This window comes from Bos taurus, chromosome 2 (assembly GCF_002263795.3).
Source record: "Bos taurus isolate L1 Dominette 01449 registration number 42190680 breed Hereford chromosome 2, ARS-UCD2.0, whole genome shotgun sequence".
Taxonomy (NCBI): domain Eukaryota; kingdom Metazoa; phylum Chordata; class Mammalia; order Artiodactyla; family Bovidae; genus Bos; species Bos taurus.
The window spans coordinates 28241139-28263632 of record NC_037329.1 but is presented as its reverse complement, the minus strand read 5'-3'; the positions used below and the strand labels follow the sequence as shown (position 1 = coordinate 28263632).

The 22494-nt window shown below is 40.4% G+C and overlaps 1 long non-coding RNA gene across 2 annotated transcripts in view; it reads left to right on the top strand.

Annotated features, from left to right (window-relative positions):
* Nucleotides 1–22494, top strand: part of LOC112442559 (uncharacterized) — a 73762-nt gene that overhangs the window by 29187 nt on the left and 22081 nt on the right. For both annotated transcript variants that reach the window (XR_009491541.1, XR_009491543.1), the window contains exons 3-4: nucleotides 8165–8392; nucleotides 11694–11753. This is a non-coding gene — a long non-coding RNA (uncharacterized lncRNA). The remainder of the gene's footprint in view (nucleotides 1–8164; nucleotides 8393–11693; nucleotides 11754–22494) is intronic.

Below are 22494 nucleotides of genomic sequence, written 5' to 3'. Positions count from 1 at the left end.
GAAGGCTGCCTTTTCACCTTGCTAATAGTTTCCTTTGGTGTGCAGAAGCTTTTAAGTTTAATTAGGTCCCATTTGTTTATTTTTGCTTTTATTTCCAATATTCTGGGAGGTGGGTCATAGAGGATCTTGCTGTGATGTATGTCAGAGAGTGTTTTGCCTATGTTCTCCTCTAGGAGTTTTATAGTTTCTGGTCTTAGGTTGAGATCTTTAATCCATTTTGAGTTTATTTTTGTATATGGTGTTAGAAAGTGTTCTAGTTTCATTCTTTTACAAGTGGTTGACCAGATTTCCCAGCACCACTTGTTAAAGAGATTGTCTAATAATTCTCCACTCTTAATTTATCCTTCTCTTGCATTCCTAGCTATTAATTTGTGTACTGTGCCTGTGATCCTGTTTCTCTCTTGTAAATAAGTTCCTTTGTACTATTTTTTTAGATTCCATGTATAAGTGAAACCATATAGTATTTGTCTTTGTGTCCTTCACTTAGTATGATAATCTCTAGTTCCATCCATGCTGCTACAAATGGCATTATTTCATTCTTTTTTTTGGCTGAGTAGAATTCTGTTATATATATGTACCACATTTTCTTTATCCATTCCTCTGCTGATAGATACGTAGGTTACTTTCATGTCTTGGCTATTATAAATAACACCCTCATGAACACTGGGGGTGCTTCTATCTTTTCAAACTAGATCTTTTGTCTTTTCTGGATATATGCCCAGAAGTCAGATTGTTGGGTCATATAGTAATTCCATTTTTAGTTTTTTAAGGAACTTCCATACTGTTTTCCAAAGTGTTTGCACCAAAGCAATTGCACCAAGTTACATTTCCACCAACAATGTAGGAGAGCTCACTTTTCCTTTTCTCCACACCCTCTCCAACATTTATTATTTATGGACATTTTGAGATGACCGTTCTGACAGATGTGAGTTGGTATATGATTGTAGCACTGATTTGCATTTCTTTGAGCATCTCTTTATGTGCCTATTGGCTATCTATATGTCTTCCTTGGAGAAATGTCTGTTTAGGTCTTCTGCCCATTTTTTGATTGGGTTGTTTATTTTTTGTTATTTAGTTGTATGAGCTGTTTGTATATTTTGGAAATTAATCCTGCGTTGGTCACATCATTTGCACATATTTTCTACAAGCCCATTGGTGGTCCTTTCGTTTTGTTTATGGTTTCCTTTGCTGTGCAAACGTTTTGTAAGTTTTAATTCCCATTTGTTTATTTTTTCTTTTATTTCTATTGCCTTGGGAGACTGATATAAGAAAACGTTGTTACAATTTATATCAGAGAATATTTTGCCTATGTTCTCTTCTAGAAGTTTTATGGTGTTGTGTCTTATAGTTAAGTCTTTAAGCCATTTTGAGTTTATTTTTATGTATGATGTGAGGGTGTGTTCTAACACATTTGGCTGTCCAGCTTTTCCAACACCACTTGCTCAAGAGATTGTCATTTCCCCATTATATATTCTTGCCTCCTTTAACTGAAGATGTGTGGGTTTATTTCTGAGCTCTCTATTCTGTTCCATTGATCTGTACGTCTGTTTTTGTGCCAATACCATGCTGTTTTGATTACTGTAGCTTTATAGTATTGTTTGAAGTCTGGAAGGGTGATACCTCTAGCTTTGTTCTTTTTCCTCAGGATTGCTTTGACAGTTCTGGGTCTTTTGCGGTTCTGTATAAACTTTAGGATTATATATTCTAGTTATGTGGAAAATGTCATGGTAATTTGATAGAAACCACATTAAATCTATAGATTGCCTTGGGTAGTATGTCAATTTTAACTATATTAAGTCTTCTAAACCAAGAGCATGGGATATATTTCCATTTCCTTAAATAACCTTCCGTTTCCTTTATCAGTGTTTTATAGTTCTCAGCATGTAAGTCTTTCACCTCATTGGTTAGGTTTATTCCTAGTATTTTTTTTTGATGTGATTTTAAAAGGGTTTTTTTTAATGTTCTCTTTCTGTATCTCATTGTTAGTATAGAGAAATTCTACAAATTTCTGTATATTAACCTTGTATCTTGCTACCATGCTGAATTTACTTATCAGTTCTAATAATTTTCTGTGTGTGGAGTCTTTAGGGTTTTCTACATAGAGTACTGGTCATCTCATATAATGAAAATTTTACCTCTTCCCTCCCAGTTTGGATACTTTTTTTTTCTTGTCTGATTACTGTGGCTTGGATTTCTCATACTTTGTTAAATAGAGGTGGTAAAATGCCATCTTTGTCTTGTTCTAGATTTTTAGTGAAAAGGCTCTCAGCTTTTCACCATTGAGTATTATGTTGGCTGCGGTTTGTCCTAAGTGACTTGTATTATGTTGAGATATGTTTCCTCTACTCTCACTTTGGTAAGAGTTTTTATCATGAATGGATGTTGAATTTTATCAAATGCTTTTTCTGCTTCTGTTGAAATGATCACATGGCTTTTGTCTTTTGCTGATCTGTCTTTTGCTGATCTATATCACATAGATTTGCATATGTTGAACCATCCTGTGACCCTGGAGTAAATCTAATTTCATCATGGCATATGATCCTTTTTATGTGTTGTTAAATTCAGTTTACTAATATTTTGTTGAGAATTTTTGCATCTATATTCATCAGTGATGTTGTTGTTCAGTTGCCCAGTCACGTCTGACTCTTTGAGACCCCATGGACTGCAGCATCCTAAGCCTCCCTGTCCCTCAGCATCTCCCAGAGTTTGCCCAAGTTCATGTCCATTGCATCAGTGGTGCGACCCAGCTATCTCATCCCCTGATATCCTCTTCTCCTTCTGCCCTCCATTTTTCCCAGCATCAGGGACTTTTCCAATGAGTTGGCTATTTGCATCAGATAACCACAATACTGGAGCTTCAGCATCAGTTCTTCCAATGAGTATTCAGGGTTGATTTCCCTTAAGATTGACTGGTTTAATCTTCTTGCTGTCCAAGGGACTTTCAGGAGTCTTCTCCAGCACCGCAGTACAAAGGCATCAATTCTTTGACATTCTGCCTTCTTTATGTTCCAGCTCTCACAGTCATATGTGACCACTGGGAAGACCATAGCCTTGACTATATGACCTTTGTTGGCAGAGTAATGTTTCTGCTTTTCAACACAGTGTCTAGGTTTGTCATAGCTTTCCTGCCAAGAAGTAATTGTCTTCTGATTTCATGACTCTAGTCACCATCTGTGGTGATTTTGAGCCCAAAAAGAGGAAATCTGTCACTAGTTACACATTTTCCTCTTCTATTTGCCATGAAATAATAGGGCTGGATGCTATAATCTTACTTTTTAAAAAAATACTTAGTGATATGGACCTGTAATTTTCTTTTTTGGTAGTATCTTTGTCTGGTTTTGTTATCAGGGTTTTGGTAGCTTCATACAATGACTTTGAGAGTGTTCCTTCCTCTTTAACCTTTTTCGAGAGTTTGAGAGTATGTTTGTTTGTTTGTTTTGTATGTTTGGTAGAATTCCCCAGTCCTGGATTTTTGTTTGCAAGGAGGTTTCCCCCCCCCCCCCCCCCCCCCGCCCAGCTTGAAACAGCAAATATTAATTATTTCATTATTTCTGTGGGTCATGAATTCAGTAGCAGCTTAGCTGACTTGGTGTGATTCAAATTTTTTCATGAAGTTACTGGATGCGTGCATGCTCATAAAGCCACCAGCACATAAATCCACGGGAGCTGCGTCTCCTGAACCCACAGACTCAGGACCATGTACAAAGTCCTGGTCCCAAAATCTGCCAGAGGGAGAACCCAACAGAGCTGCCTCCCTGGGCCCACAGTGGATTGCTGGTAACTAGCTCAGGTTTTAGCCCTACTTCTGTGTGTTCATGCCCACAAAGTTAATAGAACCCACTGTGGCTACAGCCTTGCCCACTGACAAGGAGGATGCTATGACAGATCCAGGCTCCTTCTTCCCTGTGTTGATGGTGGGGCTCCTATGGAGGATCAATGCTTTTTATGTCAGGTAATTTTATTTTTTGGCAGCACATCTTTCAAACAGAAACATTTTTGAGCAGTATACCCAAGACCTTTGCTGGGTACCATGAAATATACAAAAAGATATAAAATTGGGTCATTGCACTCTAGGCAGCTGAAAGGACATGGTATGCTGCAACAGAAAGAGAATGGGCCTCGGGGTCTTATTCCCTGGTTAAAATCCCTGCTTATATTCATGTTAGCAGCTTCCTTAGCCAATTTACTTAACTTCTCAGAGACTCAATTGCTTCATCTGTACAGCCCTGAGAAAATACCGAATTCTCAATATATTATTAAAATATGACTTTAAAATACCTATTTTAGTACCTAGATCTAACACCTGCACAATGTGTTAAAAAAAAAAAAAAAAGTTGGCAAGGAGATCATATCCTATGAAAATATAGGCAGGAAATGCTTAGTACTAAATTGATAACATAGATGATCATTACTGTAGAATTCAGAGGAAGGAGATCACTTCTAGGAGAATGTGGTCATAGCATATTGATTGAAGAAACAAGAACCAAAGCTGAATCCTGAAAGGGTAGTAGTCTGTGAAAAGCAAGGGCATCACCACAGGAAAGGAAAGCCATGATGTGGACACAAGTGTGAGCTGAAAATATTTGGATATAGGCAGAACTGACTTGGAGTAGAGGACAGAAAATGGGAAAGGCCAATTATGGTCAAATTAGAGAGGACGTTGGAGGGGGAAATGTCCTCCTCCAATGGAGGAGGAATCCACTCCAGTATTCTTGCCTGGAGAATCCCAGGGATGGAGGAGCCTGGTGGGCTGCCGTCTATGGGGTCGCACAGAGTCGGACACGACTGAAGCGACTTAGCAGCAGCAGCAGCAGAGAGGGCATTAAATGCCAGGCTAATGAGTTTGGGCTTTTCTCATAGGAAGCCTCTTTAGATTTACAAACAGGGTTATAATGTGATGCAAATAGTGTTTTGGATTGATGACATTTTGGCAGCCAGCCATATGGATTGGGGTCTGCAAGAGAGACAAGAAGGTCAAAGACTGTCTTAAACTGTAGGATAAACATTAGCTAATAAGGACATCTTTTAGGGTGCTGACACTGGAAAGAGAATGGAATAGAAGAGAAAGTTGTGTTCATCATGAAAGTAAGAACTGAAAAGACTTAATTTTGAGTAGATAATGCTAAGTGGTGACAAGAAGGGAGCCTTCAGAGATGACATCCACATTTTTAAGCCCAGTGACTAGACAAGTAATAGCACCATTTGAAAAAGAGCAGAGAAGAACAATGCTCCAGCAACTTGGAGAAAATATGATTCATTTATATTAACATACTGCATTTAAAATAGAGGTGATACAATCTAGTGGAAAAGTTCCCCATTCAGTTGGACATTCAAGCCTGGTGCCAGGAGGGATGATGAGACTGAAGCTATAGAACTAAGATTCATTGGCAGCTAACACAGTCGAAGACATGGGGTGAGCGACTTTCTATTGATAGTGGCAAAGTCTCAATGACTAAAACTTGGCATGTTTGTAATTATTAAGAGCAGAAAATGGAGCTAGTGAAGAGAATAAAGGTCAGAGAGAATGGATAAGAACTAAATAATATGGTGCTTCGAAAGCCAAATGAGAGAAGAGGGTCAAAAAGAAGATGCGAACAGAAGATGAACCACGTCAGATACTGCAGAAAGATTGATGAGAACGAGAAATTGATAATGTCAGTGGGTTCAGCTCTTATGAGACCAGTGCTCTTCCTGCCTATGGGTTCAGAATGCTGGGAGGGCTGACTGCAGAACAAAAGAGAGGTACAAGATAGTGGTGGAAACTGAGGGTCCTGAGAGCAGACCACCTGGATTTCAATTGAGTCTCCAGGCTTGCTGTGTGATCTTGTGCAAGTTGTTTAACTCCTTTATGCCTCCATGTCTCCATCTTTAGAATGGAGATAATAATGATAAAAATAGCAGCTAACTCTTGAGGTTTTTGTGAGGCTAAAGGACAATGTATATACATTGCCTAATGTATAGGCACAGAGTAGGCACTCAAATGCTATTTATCATTGAAACTGTGAGTAGTCATTCATCAAATCCATTTCACCTGCTTTTACTAATCAATGTCATCTACAGTAGACTTGCGTGTCCTCCAGGTGGAAAGTAGACTAAACAATAAGATATTTGCCTGAGTTGTTTTCCAGGAACTCGGAGTGAGCTGTGTCTGGTTCCAACTGAACTGGGTAAGACTGGATAAGACCACTGACCCTTCAGCTGGGCATGCATGAGTGTATGCTCAGTGATCTTTGGATGTTAGAGAGCCAAAAACTCCACCCTCAGATCATGCTAAATGCCTTTATTTTTTTTTCTTTTAAACATGCAGAGGCTTGTAGCTTAGATAAGCCTGTGCACAACAATGACGACCGCACATTTTCCTAATCACCTTTTCGCACACCCCAGACCATTATGATTCTTTATTTTTTATCCCATAAATGTCCCATGCCACTTGATTTCTAGAAGACAGAGCTGAGACTGTCTCCCATCTCCTTGCTTGGCTTGCCTTGTGAATAAACCCCCTCTGCCGCAGAGCTTGATACCCTAGCATTTTAGCTTGCTGTACATCAGGCAAAATGAACCTGGTTCCATAACACCATTTCTTGTTATTAGCATTACTGTTACAGGAAGCGGATACTGGGTGGCATTTGGTCAAGAGTCTGGGTAAGGAAAAGCAGAAGTACAGTAGCAGGATAGCTTGGGAGAGCTTCCCAGGCACAGGTGTGTACATGTCTGCAGGCAGTTGGGAAGGGGAGACAAGGCAGGAGTAGACACTGAAGATACTAGGGAGGAGACAATGTGATGGAGCAGAGTCATGGAGGGAAAGAAGAGAGTGTGGATTTCAGGATCCAGTTTGACTAATTATCCTGGGAAAGACGGGCTAGACACCACCTGAGCTCATAAAAAGTCTACTCATATAGAGATGGAATTTTGAAGAGACTAGAGGGAGAACAAGAAAACACACAAGCTTTTTTTCCCACCCAGCAAAGGAAGCACTGACGCATTGGCCAAAAGTGAGAAGAATTGAGTGGATGAAGGTCTCTGCAAGCATTTGCAAAGTTTCGTTAACATTCTCTTTTCAAGTTTAAACTTCTTCAGACATTTTTTTTTTAATCTCCATAGTGGCTCCAAGTAGAAAGTAAAGAACAAAGGGTTAAAAGCAATTCAAAAATATTGTAGGATTAGTCTAGTACCATCCAGCAGTATGGATAAGAGAGCTGGCAGTGGAAACCAGCCCTCAGCCTGGTAAGTCCACGACCCTTCTGTTGGGAGGCAAACCAAGGAGGAAAAGGCTGGCTTCTCAAAGCCTCTTCAAGGTCCTTTTAGGTTTTAAAGAGCTTTTCTTTTTTACCTAGAGTAACATTTGATATTGAGTAGTCTGCCAGGTTTAACTTCTCTTGGGAAGCACAATTTCTCAGGACATTTTGAATCATATAAAGGTCTGAACACCATTATCTGCCTCTCATTCTCACTTTTCATTCTTTTTTTCATTAGCCGTGGAACCTACTATGTATAAAGCCACAGAGCCTCCAAGATAGATGGAGCATAGTCTTTGTGAAATGTTGCTTTCTCAATTTAAAAAAAAAAAATTTTCACCAAAGTTTGTATCTAGGGTAAACAGGGGAACTAAGTCTGATAGTTTGGTCCTTGGTTTCCCAAATCATCATTCTGGGGTAGTCGAAAGAGAGCATACAGTCATTTTTCGGACTGGTGCTGGGAGAGTCAGATTGGTAGCTGTATGTGCCCTCACCTACTTTCTGCGTTCTCTCTTTGCAATAAATTAAATTAAATTAAGAATAAAAATAAATTAAATTTCTTTTGGTGCAACAGCTTCAAATATTAAACCAGAAAGTGTGGAGCAAAGAGTTTGTCCTGCCGGGCTATAAGCCTGTTTGATCCCAAGGGAATATGGGCATGTCAGATGCTATAAACAAGCAGAGGAAAATTCTGATGAAGATAAAGTGCTATGCGCCATAGTTCGTTATTCTGAGCAGCTTTGAGGCTGCCAGGACAATAGACTCACTTCTGTTTTTGCCGTCAGTATCGCTCTGAAGATGGCTTATTTGTAAAAGGAGCAGGATCAAGGCTGTGCATTCATTTGTAAAAGATGCCACCACACACATTCTGCAGCTAATACCGTGTTCATGAACTTTACCTGTGACTAAATACATTTCATTTCTTACAGCTGAGCTTCAGTAATTGGTTTTTGCAGCCACAAACACATCCATCAAGGAAGATGTGAGAAGCCCAGGGCTCTCTCACTCTGCTTTTTGAAATGGCTTTTGCTGCAGATGGGAAATGCCATCCCAGCTCTGAGTTGGCAGGTCTTGAGGTCAAACCTTAGAGAGCTGGCACCTAGAAACTCCAAGGCAAGGAGGAGCAGGTGGCTTTGGAAGAGTAAATGACCCTGAAGGTAAGCAACAGGGAGGGGGAGAAGCAAACGACAGTGGGCGGAAAGTGGTGGCTAGGCAGTCTGCAGAAATGAGCCTCCCATCTCCAGCGCACAGCAGCTCCATGTTCTGTTTTTCCAGGTCCCTGCAGTCATGGAGGTCTCCAGGTGCCCACTAGGCCACAAAGTCATATAGCATAACCCAATCCAGGCTAAACTACCAATGGGAACTGAAGAATCATCATGCTGTTTGGAATTTGGCTGTGAAAAGGAAATGTGGCTCATCCAGTGAATTGATTAGTTAATTTATTCAGAAAAAATTAAGGAGCATTTGCTTTGGCCTTGAAAGTGCTGAATTATACACTTCAACAGTTTGGTTCACTGTGTCCCACATTTCCAAGAGAATTAGATTAGTTGGTATAACCCTGATATATACACATAAAATTGACATGAAAATAAGCACCAGGATTCCAGAAATGCATCAATGAGATATGCAGAATAATCATATTTTACTTTCTGGACTACCAGCTCTAGAGACAATTATGATGTAAGGAAATTTGCCTTAAATTCCCTCATCCCCTCCCCTTACTCTTTTCCCCTCCACCTACTGAGACATTTACCATCTCTGGCTTTTTCCCTTCTGCCTGACATAACCTGTGTGGGCATCATCACAGCCCAATCTTTCACAGTCTCTACCCCACAAATCACCTTTTAAAAATATTTCCATCTTATATTAATAGCTATGGGTTGAGGAATTATTTTCCCAGTGCTATTTATGTTTTCAAAGCTCCTTAATTATGATAGAAAGTCACATACAGAAAGAAGCAGGGCCAGGAAGGAGATTTTGGGGGACAGGAGGGTTATTCTCAGGACATTTTGAATCATATAAAGGTCTGAACACCATTATCTGCCTCTCATTCTCACTTTTCATTCTTTTTTTCATTAGCCGTGGAACCTACTATGTATAAAGCCACAGAGCCTCCAAGATAGATGGAGCATAGTCTTTGTGAAACTGTGGGTGATAATTAGTGAAATCCATTTCACCTGCCTTCACTAATGACGGTTGTTTGAAGACTTGCCTGTCCTCCCAGCGGCACATAAACAATAAGATGTTTGTGTTGTTTTCTGGGAACTTGAAGTCAGCTGTGTCTTGATCAAGATGAACTGGTTAAAAGTGTGATTATTCTGCATATCCCATTGATGCTTTTTTGGAATCTTGTGCTGATTTTAGCATCAATTTTATGTGTAGATATTAGGGTTATAGCAACACGGACCCTCCAACTGGGCACACACAAGTGTTTGAGCTCGATGACCTTTGACATCAAAGAACCTCAAACTCTGTCCTTAGAACATGTATGGGCCTGTAGCCTGGTTACACCTGCATAGAACCCCGAGCCAATTTACCTTGGGGCAGGCTGATTTTGAGATTTGTTCTCCTGTGTCCTTGCTTGGCTGCCTTGTAAATAGACCCTCTCTTCACTTGCAAACCTCAGTATCAGCGTGTGGGCTTGCTGTTTGTCAAGCAAAAAGCACCTGGTTTGGTTACAGTTGCCTTAGAGAGGCTCATAATCTGGTAGAAAAACAGCTCTTTAAACAACCAATAATAGGGTGATTTAGTAAGTGCTAAAGTAAAGTATGGTCAGGGTTTCATGAAAACTCCAGAAAGGAAATTCTGTCTCTTGCAGGAGGAAAAGATATCAGTGTTGTTAAGATTTGAGTCAGTATTTTTAAAATGTAGAAAATTGGCCTGGCTGCTAAGGGCGTAAACATGGATTCAGCAAGTAACTCAAGATCATTCTGGAAGGAAAACACCCACTGGCCTTTGGCCTTTGACTCACTGTGCCAAATTATTTCATCTACTGATAAAACCTAGAGATTTGAGGACCCTGGCTATCAGGCAGCTCTTCAGTGGAAAGAGAGTAGAGGGCTTTGCTGGTGTCCTCAGAGCACACAGGCTGGGCTGTGAGCACGCTGAGGGCTTGGCCCTGGTGAGAGATTCGTTTTTGAGTGTGTAGTTGTAACTGAAAGTGGAGTCTGGCTGCTCACCACTCAAAAGTCAATAAAGAGGCAAGATTGGTGGAAGGGAAAGTTTGCTTTATTTCAAATGCTAGCATGGGGATGGGGGGCAGACTCCTGTCCAAAAGCTGACTCCCTTCACACTTTGTCAGTCAACAAGAGCTTTTATAGATGGAAAGAGGGCTACATGCAGAAATAGCACAGTCAGCTCAGATAGTCATCTTGAAATTGGTCATCAGTGGTCTGACCAGCATCAACTTGATTGTTTTAAGTACAGTTAATTTTCAGTTCCAGGGTCAGTTTGTTCCCATTTCTTTGGGGCCTCAGAACTGTGTAAAATGAAGTAGTTTATGTCATGGCTTCGATTTGGTCATCATGTAGTCAGTTAACTGCTTTCATCTGGTAGGGGTTTCAGAACCCATAAGACAGCTCACAGGATATGGCTCAGAATATCATCTATAACCCTTGAGGAGGAACTAAAGGTCCTTAACTGTGCTTAGTGACTAAACTATTATTATTTATTCTTGTTGGACAGTTTTCCTTTGTGCATTTTCTCACTTCTCTGATTAGACTTATTCTCTGGCTAAAGTTTTTTTCACAGACAGAAGGCAGGTGGGAAAACATGGTCAGGGAAAGAACCACAGGGTCCTGCTCTGTTTCATAGTTAGAAGCCCAGTAGCAACCTAGAACCAGGAATACTTCTCCCAGATGTTCAGCAGGCTATAAATGAGAGCTCCTGATTGGATTTAAAACCAATAGTCCAGCACTCCAGACTCATCAGTTTAGACTTGCATTCAATTCCATCCTATCTCTGACACAGGAGATCTGATGAATTGGGGCGTGTGCTATAAAGGCACAAAGAATCAAATTGATTTTTTCCTCCACTTCTGTTTGCTTGGGTATTAGGTGCTGTGAATATAATATCAAATCCTCCCTGCCTTTTCTTTTCTCACATTCTTGGGAACGACTATCCTCTGGAACCCAGGCTTGATCCCTGGATACCATATTTGAGATGGTCGAATGTCACGGTTAAGACCCATGCAGGCTTTTGGAGACAGATGACCGGGTTTAAATCCAAGCCCTTTAGTTACTAGATATACAGTCTCAGCAAGTTATTCAATATCCCGTGCTTAGGGTCCCTCATCTGTACCATGGGGACAATACTACTACCTGTCTTAAAAGGTGGTTGTGAGGATTAAACAACTTCACATATATAAGGCACTTAAAGGTGTACCTGGTAGATTGTGAACGGTCTGTACAGTTGACTTTTATCCTTCCAACTGCTGAGCACACTAATATTTCATTCCAGATTGCAGGAAGGAGGACCTGTGACAAATTCAAAGAACCACCAAGGATATCCTGGACCCAGGTAAGGGCAATGACACCCTTGTTCCCTCCTCAGGACTGGGAGGCGGGAACTTTCGGTGAGCTTATAATGCAGACAGCCTGAGAGGGGCAGTTCTTTTTACTGCTGCCACCTATGAGGTAAGATGTTACCAAGTGTGCCGCCTGCTTCAGATCCCTTGGTGTGGGTAGGTGGAGAATGGACTGATTCAGCTATGGGGAGAGAAACATGGGATCAGCTTTAGGCAGCTTTGGAAAAGACTTAAAGGGATCCTACATGTTCTGATACGATCCGGACCAGCAGGCAGGGTTCTGAAGATAAGTCATCCTAAGGAATATTCTGTGTGCAGAGCTGGCCTGTGCTCTGTGCCATGGCTCTCTGTTGCAGTGTAGGACCTGTGATCCAGGCATGAATACTTTCAATCCGTTCCCCTCCTCTTCTTCTCCACTGACTTAATCCTGACTTACCATTCCCCTCAAGTCTTCAGTTCAGTTCAGTCACTCAGTCGTGTCTGACTCTTTGCGACCCCATGAATCGCAGCACGCCAGGCCTCCCTGTCCATTACCAACTCCCGGAGTTCACTCAGACTCTTAGGGCACCTTCTATCTGCCTGGCTGTTCCAGTGCTAGCCCCTCTGCTTCCAGTCCACTTGTCCAGGGCTGTGAGATGGATCTTTCTGAGCATTGTTCTGATTACATCAATTTTCTACTAAAAACCTTCCTTTTCTTCATGGACTTATTTACCTACTGGGCCAGCAAGTATCCTAAGTGAGCAAAGTGGACCAGACAAGATGAAAGAGGCACGCTTCAGATCTGAAAGCTTGGAAACATTCCTAACTTCCATAAGGAGAGGCACTTCCTCCCATTTATTTTGATAGTGGAGGCTTTCTAAATCTGCAGTTTACATCCCACTTTTTAGTTCACACTTTGTATGAGAAATATCACTTCATTCTTAACTGTTTTAAGAAAAACAACCCTGCCAGTCAAATGATTGTTTTAGGATGTTGCTTTGATGGCATAAATGGAGATCATAGTACAGTGGCTAACTGAAGATGGGAGATTTATTTATAATTCACATGAAGGTATATGTTGGTAGGTGGTCTGGTTATGGGGATTAGCATGTTCTGTTCCATGCAGTTATATTGGGACCCTAGTCTCTCTCATTCTCAGCAGTGGTTCTCAATGTCTTAATCAAGGACTTTTGGGGCATCCCTGAGAGTTTCAAGGGTTTATAATATCAAAATAATTTTAATGAGGTATAGTTGATGCATAGTATTATATTATTTTCAAACATACAATGTACTAATTAAAATTTTTATATATTCGATTTAAAATAATCATAAAACATTGGCTATATTTCTTGTGCTGTACAATATATGCTTGTAGCTTTTTTGTACTTAGTATCTTCTACCTCTTAATCTTCTATCCCTATCTTGTGCCTTGTCTGTCCCTCTCCCCGTTGGTAACCACTAGTTTCTTCCCTGTATCTGAGTCTCTTTTCCTATATATATGTGTTTTTTTGATTCCACATATAAGTAATGGCATACAGTATATGTCTTTCTCTGACTTATTTCAATAAGCATAACTTACTCAGTAAGCATGGGCTGCCTAGCGCCGGGGTTAATATATTAGCCACCTGTTGCTCTGGCTAAGCCATGAAAAAATCACCATGGGAAAAGAATAAAAGCAAAATACAGCATAACCCAAATAAAAGTACCTCGGGTTGATCAGTTGGGGTTGTCATGCCCTGCTAAGCTAAGGCAAAACGTAGTACGGACCTTGGAACGCCAGGTCAGTGCAAGTTCAGAGCACTGCCTGTGCACACGTGAAGATGTTTTCCCAAGGCATATGTCGGTCTATGACCTCCAGCTAGGTGAGAGCCCTTGTACAAGAAAATAACAAAGATAGGTTAAAGTAATCAATAAAATGGGAGACGTGACCAGGGACACAGGAGGCTGACTTCATTGTAACACAACAGATGCTTTCTGCTTGCCAAGACACTAAATAAAAGTGATGCGGCTCCAAGCAACAGGGCTCTTGACCAAGAGGTCTTGAGTCCCCCAGTCCCATCTTTAAAACTTTACTTCTGTCTCTAGTTTCTTTTTCCAAAACTATGCATTGACCACTTTCAATCCCTACCTGCTGTGCTGGCTGCAGCAGCCTAGATCCTTGCACATTGTTGCAAATGGTAGAATTTCATTCATTTCCGGGACTGAGTAATACTCCATTGTGTGTGTATATATACCACATCTTAATCCAGTCATCTTTCAACAGCACTTTGGTTTTTTCTGTATCTTGGCTGTTGTAAATACACTCCTATGAACATTGGCGTGCATATATCTTTTTGAATGAGTGTTTTCAAGGTGTTTGTTTGTTTGTTTGTTTTTGCATACCCAGGAGTGTAATTACTTAAATCAGATGATAGTTCTATTTTTAGTTTTTTGAGGAACTTCTACACTGTTTTCCATAGTGGCTGCACCAATTTATATTCTCACCAACACTGAGAATCCTTTTCACTACACCATTTCCAGGATTTGATGATAGCCATTGTAACAGGTCGGAGAAGGCAATGGCACCCAACTCCAGTAGTCTTGCCTGGAAAATCCCATGGACAGAGGAGCCTGGTAGGCTGCAGTCCATGGGGTCGCTAAGAGTCGGACATGACTGAGTGACTTCACTTTGACTTTTCACTTTCATGCATTGGAGAAGGAAATGGCAACCCACTCCAGTGTTCTTGCCTGGAGAATCCCAGGGACGGGGGAGCCTGGCGGGCTGCCGTCTATGGGGTCACACAGAGTTGGACACGACTGAAGCGACTTAGCAGCAGCAGCAGAAGCATTGTAACAGGTGTGAGGCGATTTCTCACTGTGGTTTTGATTTGCATATCCATGATTAGTAATGTTGAGAATCTTTTCATGTGCCTGTTGGCCATCTGAATGTCTTCTTTGAGTTCCTCCTATGTTTTAATCAAGTTTTTTTTTTTTAATTAATGTATGACCTGTTTATATCCTTTGGATATTGACTCCTTATTTGTCATATCATTTTCAAGTACTTTCTCCCATTCAGCAGGTTGTTCATTTTTGTCAAAGATTTCATTTGCTGAATAAAAGCTTTTAAGTTTAATTGGGTTCCATTTGTTCATTTTTGCTCTTATTTCCTTTGCCTTAGTAGACCACAAAAAATATTGCTAAAATTTATGTCTAAGAGTTCTCTGCCTATGTTATCTTCTAGAAATTTTAGAGCTTCGGATCTTACATTTAGATCTTTACTCAGTTTTAAGTTTACTTTTGTATTGGGGTGAGGAAATGCTCTAAGCTTATTCTTTTACATGTAGCTGTTCAGTTTTCTCAGCACCACTTATGAAAGTGACCGTCTTCTGCATTGTATATTCTTGCCTCCTTTGTTGTTGATTTATTGACTGTAAGTGTGTGGGTTTATTTCTGGACTCGATTCTGTTCCGTAGATCTATATATGTCTGGGTTTGTGTCAATACCATACTGTTTTCAATATTGTAACTTTGTAGTATAGTCTGAAGTCAGAGCACATGGTACCTCCAGCTTTGTTCTTTTTTCTCAAGATTGCTTTGAAATGTGGGGTCTTTTGTTGTTCCATATAAACTTTAGGATCATGTGTTCTACTTCTGTGAAAAATGTCCTCAGTATTTAGATAGGGATTGCATTAAATCTATAGGTTGCTTTGTATAGTATAGCTATTTTGATAATATTGATTCTTCCAGTCCAAGAGCATGGGATATCTTTCCCTTTTTACTATCAGTTTCCTTCGTCAATGTTTTATAGTTTTTTTTAAATTTTATTTTATTTTTAAACTTTACAATATTGTATTAGTTTTGCCAAATATCGAAATGAATCCGCCACAGGTATACATGTGTTCCCCATCCTGAACCCTCCTCCCTCCCCATACCATCCCTCTGGGTCGTCCCAGTGCACCAGCCCCAAGCATCCAGTATCATGCATTGAACCTGGACTGGCAACTCGTTTCATACATGATATTATACATGTTTCAATGCCATTCTCCCAAATCTTCCCACCCTCTCCCTCTCCCACAGAGTCCATAAGACTGTTCTATACATCAGTGTCTCTTTTGCTGTCTCGTACACAGGGTTATTGTTAGCATCTTTTTAAATTCCGTATATATGCGTTAGTATACTGTATTGGTGTTTTTCTTTCTGGCTTACTTCACTCTGTATAATAGGCTCCAGTTTCATCCACCTCATTAGAACTGATTCAAATGTATTCTTTTTAATGTCTGAGTAATACTCCATTGTGTATATGTACCACAGCTTTCTTATCCATTCATCTGCTGATGGACATCTAGGTTGCTTCCATGTCCTGGCTATTATAAACAGTGCTGTGATGAACACTGGGGTACACGTTTTAAGTGTATAGCTGGCTCACCTCCTTGGTTAAGTTTTTTCCTTAGTTTTTTTTTTTTTTTAATTCAATTTTAAAAGTTACTGTTTTGGTTTTTTTTTTTTTTTTTGCTTTCTGATAGTTCATTATTAGTTCATAGAAAAGCAACAGATTTATGTATATTAATCTAGCATCCTACAACTTTACAGAATTCATTTATTCTGTCAGTTTTTGTTTTGCGAAAGACTTAGTATGTTATTCACAAATAGTGACAGTTTTACTTCTTCCTTTCCAATTTAGATGCCTTTTGTTTCTTGTCTGATTGCTGTGACTGGCAATATTGTGTTAAATAGAAGTGGCAAGCATGAGCATTTCTATCTTGCTATTAATTTTAGAGGAAAGACTTTTAGCTTTTCACCGTTGAGTATGATGTTAGCTGTGGATGTCTTAGTCCATTTGTCATAAGTGGACTTTATTTTGTTGAGATATGTTCCCTTTACATGATTTTTGAGGGTTTTTTTTTTATCATGAATGAATATTGAATTTTGTCAAATGCTTTCTCTGCATCTGTTGAGATGATCACGTGATTTTTATCCTTTTTGTTGGCTTGGTGTGTAATGTTTTTTTGTGAATATTGAACTATCCCTGCATCCCTAAAATAAATCCCACTTAATCAAGATGTATAATCCTTTTTGTACATTGTGTGTGTGTATATACCAGTATATATTTATATATAAAATCAGTTTACTAATATTTTGAGGATGTTTGCATCATATTCATCAGAGATATAGGCCTATAATTTTCTTTCTCTTTTCTCTTTTTTGGTGTTGTCTTTTTTTGGTTTGAGTATTGGATAATGGTGGACTTACAGAATGAATTTGGGAGTGTCTGTCCTCTTCAATTTTTTTGAATAGTTTGAGAATATTAGCTCTATTTTGTTACAAGTTACTGTCAAGCTATAGAATTCTGGCCTTTTTTTGCTGAGAGTTGTTTTTAATTACAAATTCAATTTCACTACTAGTGATCAGTCGGTTCAAATTGTCTTTCTGATTCAGTCTTGGAAGGTTGAATGTTTCTAGAAATTTGTACATTCCTTCTAAGTTGTTTAAATTGTTGGCATATAACTGTGAATGGCGTTCTCTTAAGATTTTTTGTATCTCTGGTGTTGGTGGTTATTTTTCCTGTCATTTCCTATTTTGTTTATTTGGGTCCTCTCTTTTCTTCTTGAAGGTCCTAGCTAAAGTTTGTCAATTTTGTTTATCTTTTCCAATAAATAGCTATTAATTTCACTGATCATTTTCTGTTGTTTCTTTAGTTTCCATTTTATTTAGTTCCTCTCTGATCTTATTCCTTCTGCTGACTTTGGGCTTCATTTGTTATTTCTCTAATTTCTTTAGAAATTAGATGGCAGAAAGTTAGATGGTAGGTTTGATTGTGTATTTGAAGTTTTTCTTTTTTCTTGAGGCAGGCCTATGTTTCTGTAAACTTCCCTCCTAAAATGCTTTTGTTGTGCCGCGGCTGCAATTCATGGGGTTGCAAAGAGTCCTAATGGACTGAGCGACTGAACTGAACTGATACATTTTGGAAAGTTGTGTTTCCATTTCTGTTTGTCTCAAGGTGGTTTTGGATATCCTCTTTGATTTCATCAGGGATCCAATGGTTTTATAGTATTTATAGAATGTTGTTAGTATCCATGGGTTTGTGCTTTCCCATTTTTCTTTCTGTAATTGACATAGTTTCATACCATTCTGGTTAAAAAAATGCTTGATATAATTTCTGTGCTATCAAATTTGTCAAAAGTAGTTTCATGGCCTAGCATGTCATCTATCCTTTAAGTGCACATAGTGTGTTCTTCAGAATGTGTATTCTACTGTGTTTTAGATGGAAGATCCTGCAGATATCTAAGTGTAACTGGTCTATTTTGTCATTTATTTATTTAAGTCATTTATTTACATTTTATTTACATTATTTATGTCATTTATTTAAGACCTTCTTGACTGACTTTTTTCTCCTAGATGATCTCTCCATTAATATAAGTAGTATATTAAAGCCCCCTACTATTACTGCGGGCTTCCTTTGTAGCTCAGCTAGTAAAGAATCTGCCTGCAATGAAGGAGGCCTGGGTTTGATCCCTGGGTTGGGAAGACCCCCCTGGAGAAGGGAGAGGCTACCCACTCCAGTATTCTAGCCTGGAGAGTTCCATGGACTGTTTAGCCCATGGGGTTACAAAGAGTTGGACACAACTGAGCGACTTTCACTTTCACTATTACTGTATTATCATGAATTTCTTCCTTTATGTCTGTTAGTGTTTGCTTTATATATTTAAATGCTCCTGTACTGGATGCATATTTGAGTATAACACTCTCTTCTTGTATTGATTCTTGTATTGATCCCTTTGTCATTATATGATGCCCTTCTTTGTCTTTATTATAAACTTTAAGAGCTATTTTGTCTGGTGTGAATGTTACTACTGCTGTCTTTTTATATCTTTTTTTCATCCCTTCACTTTTAGCCTGTGTGTGTCTTTAGCTTGAAATGAATGTCTTGTATGCAGCGTATGGATAGGTTTTGTTTTTTTATCCAATCAGCCACCCCATGTCTTTTGGAGCATTTAGTCCATTGACATTTAAAGTAATTATTCACCAGTGTGTACTTATTACTATTTTATTGCTTGTTCTCTGGTTATTTTTAGTTCTTCTCTGTTCATTTATTTCACTGTAGTTTGATTTTCATTAGTGATATGATTGTATTCTTTCTTTCTAGTTTAGTATTGTAGTGTATTGACTTGTAGTTACTACAAGGTTCATAAATGTTAACCTATAAACTATATCTACTCATTTTAGACTGTTACTTTAAGTTCAAACACATTCTAAAAGATCTATGTTTTTTTGTTCCCCTCCTTCACATTTTGTGATGTCATATTTTGTATCTTCATGTTTATCCCTTCATTATTTTTTGCAGTTACACTTTTACATTTTTTTGTCTTTTAATCTTCATATTAGCTTATTTAAGTGTTTGAGCCTCAGCCCTTACTATGTATTTGCCTTTCCTAATAGAATTTTTCCTTTCCTTAGATCCTTACTTTTTCTTAGAGCAGTTTCTTTTCTGCTTAGAGAAGACCATTAACATTTTCTTTTAGGGTAGGTTTTGTATTGATGAACTGTTAATTTTGTTTGTCTGAGAAGTTCTTTCTCTCTGTCTCAGTTCTGAATGATGGTATTGCTGGGTAGAGTGTTCTAGGCTGCAAATGTTTCCCTTTCAGCACTTTGAATATATCAGCACTCCCTCCTGACCTGCAAAGCTTTTGTAAAGATACCAGTTGATAACCTTAGGGAGCTTCCTTGCACATGACTTTGGTTTTTCTCTTGCTGCTTTTAGAATTCTCTAACTTTTGCCATTTTAGCTCTTATGTTTTGGTGTGGGTCTGTTTGAATTCATTTTGTTCTGGACGCTCTATGCTTCCTGTACTTAAATGTAGTTTTTCAGGCTTGTGAAGATTTTAGCCATAATCTCAAATATTCTGTCTACCCCTTCTCTCTCTCCTTTCCTTCTGGGACCCCTGTAATGGGAGTATTGGTATGCTTGGTATTATCCCAGAGATATTTTAAGATATTTTAGCTTAAATCTCTCCCTCAGCATCTGCCACCCCCACCCTGGTGTGGAGCTGCACTGTGGGGCAGGCAGGGCTGTGTGAACTTGGCATGTGTTGGCGCATGCCCTGTGGCGGTCCAGCTGCCATCAGAGATCAAGAATGTTTCTGAAGTGCTGTCGTTTTTGCATTCCTCCTTATCCCTTGTTCTGCTGTCAATTCCTTCTAGTACGTTTTTCATTTCAGTTATGGTATTCTTCAATTCTGACTGGTTGTTTTTAATATTTTCTAGTTCCTTGTTAAAAGTCTCACTGTGTTCCTCTAATTCAGTTAGCATTCTTATTACTACTGCTATGAACTCTTTATCTGGTAAGTTGTTTGTTTCTGTTTCATTATGTTTTCAGGGATTTTTCTCTTGTTTTTTCAGTTGAGACTAGTTTCCTGTTTTCTCATTTTGCTTAACTTTCTCTGTCTCTCTGAATTTAGGTGAAACAGTTAACAGTTACGGTCTTGTAGTGGTGTCTATATGTGGAAGCATCCCTATACAGTCTGCCTGTGCCCAGTGGCTTTGGTAGGAGATCTGGATTTGACATGAACACAAGTCACATCTTACATCAGGGTATGCTGGCAGCTATCACCTTGGTACGATGTGGGGCTGAAGATGGAGGGGTACTTGAGCCAGATCCAGGGGTGAGGCAAGGAGGCCCCTCTGCTCAGGGGTCATTACCTATCAAAGGAAGATCCAGGCCCTGGTCTCAAATTGTTGGAGCAGAAGCCCTGAGGGTCAGGTCCAAGCTGGCTCCACTCTCTTTAAATGTGACCTCCCCTCCATCCCAGCACCGGCATCCTTGGCCCTGGCAGGAGCAGTGCTGAAGCATGAGGACCATGAGGGCTCTCAGCTTGTGACAAGGTATGGGATGTGGTGGTCTAGCCTCAGATAATGGTCCAGGCTGCTTTTGATGTGCTGCCTATGCAAGCACCAGTAGTATCTTCCTCAGCCCTGTTCAGACAGTGCTTCGGGCCTGAGTGTCTTCATCCCTCACATCTGATCTCTCCCTCAGCATCTGCCACCCCCACCCTGGTGTGGAGCTGCACTGTGGGGCATGCAGAGCTGTGTGAACTTGGCATGTGTTGGTGCATGCCCTGTGGTGGTCCAGCTGCCATCAGAGATCAAGAATGTTTCTGAAGTGCTGTCTGTGTGAGCACCAGTAAGGGCTGCCATCATCCTGCTTAGATGCTACTTTAGGTCTGAGTTGCCTGTGCATCCCAGGGCCCAGCTCTCTTCTTTGTCATGATGGCTCCTGCTTCAGTGTGGAGTTGTGCCTTACTACGTTGGGCTAAAGAGTTCACTGGGCTCAGGCTGGGGTGCACACAGGGCTGATCACAGGGAATCAGGCAGCCACCTTGGAGTTTTTAGTCTGGCTTCTCTGCCCTATCTCAGCAGCAAGCAAACATGCATGTGTTTCTCTTGAGTGGAGTCCGAGCTTCCTACCACCCTCCTGTTAGTTTCACCAGCATTCCAACCCAGTCCAGGGGGCTCATCTTCCCACCTACCAGAAACTCCAAAACCCTTCCATTTCCTCCAGCCGGCTAGATGGGCTGAGCGTGGGCCTGGGCCATCCAGAGCACCAAAGGGAACCTGAGCTCTTCTGCCTCCAAGCCATATTTGAGGCCCTACTTACCCGGTTTGACCAGTGCAGCCAGGCCACAGAGGATGTCTGTGCCAGTGGAAGTGGTGGTTGCATAACCTGCGTGACTGCAGGAATAGTGGGCCCCTAGCCTCACTCCACACAGGCTCCTCCCCAGGCCTGCAGCCAGTCTGCCCAGCTACCTTGCCCAGGCCAGTGGAGGCACTGGCCTGGCTACAGGCCCCAGCAGGGCATCCTTGCAGGTGAAATACAAGATCCACTCAGCAGCATTTAGCCCCAAGGGATCTGGACTCATGCCTTTCCTAGGGTGGGCCTACGGCTTCACTCTGGTTCCTGGGAGGCAGAGCAGACACCACTCAGTATTATTATTAATACTGCCACCCAGGTTTTGGGTCAAGCAGAACAGCTTCAGCCCAAAGACTGGGGTGCCCAGTATGCGTCTTAAACTACTCACTCACCATGGTGGCTCCCCTCCCGAGTAATCTCACTTTTCCTCTGAGTCCCCTCCCAAGGGCACAGGTTCCAACCTGGTCATTTCTTGCCCCTTTGTACTTGATTTTGTGGCTCTTTCTTACAGTCTTGGTCTCTTGGCCAGTTTCTAGTTAGTTTTCAGTGAGAATTGTTCCACATGTAGATGTATTTTTGAAGTGTTTGTGGGAAGGTGATTTCCACATCCTCCTACTTTGCCATCCTGATTGATCTTCCTGGTAGTTTCTATTTTCAGTTATTTGAGAAACCGTCTCACTGTTTTCCATAGTGGCTGCATGAATTTGCACTCCCACTAACAGTGTAATAGGGTTCCTTTTTCTCCACACCCTCACTAATGTTTGTTATTTGTGGTCTTTTTGATGATGGCTATTCTGACAGGTGTGAGATGATCTCGTGATTTTGATTGGCTTTTCTCCAATTAGTGATGCTGAATACCTTTTCAGGTGCTTATTGGCCATCTGTATGCCTTATTTTAAAAAAATCTCTATTTTACACATCTCTTGGACTGCAAGGAGATCCAACCAGTCCATCCTAAAGGAGATCAGTCCTGGGTGTTCATTGGAAGGACTGAAGTTGAAGCTGAAACTCCAATACTTTGGCCACCTCATGCAAAGAGTTGACTCATGGACAAGACCCTATGCTGGGAAAGATTGAGGGTGGGAGGAGAAG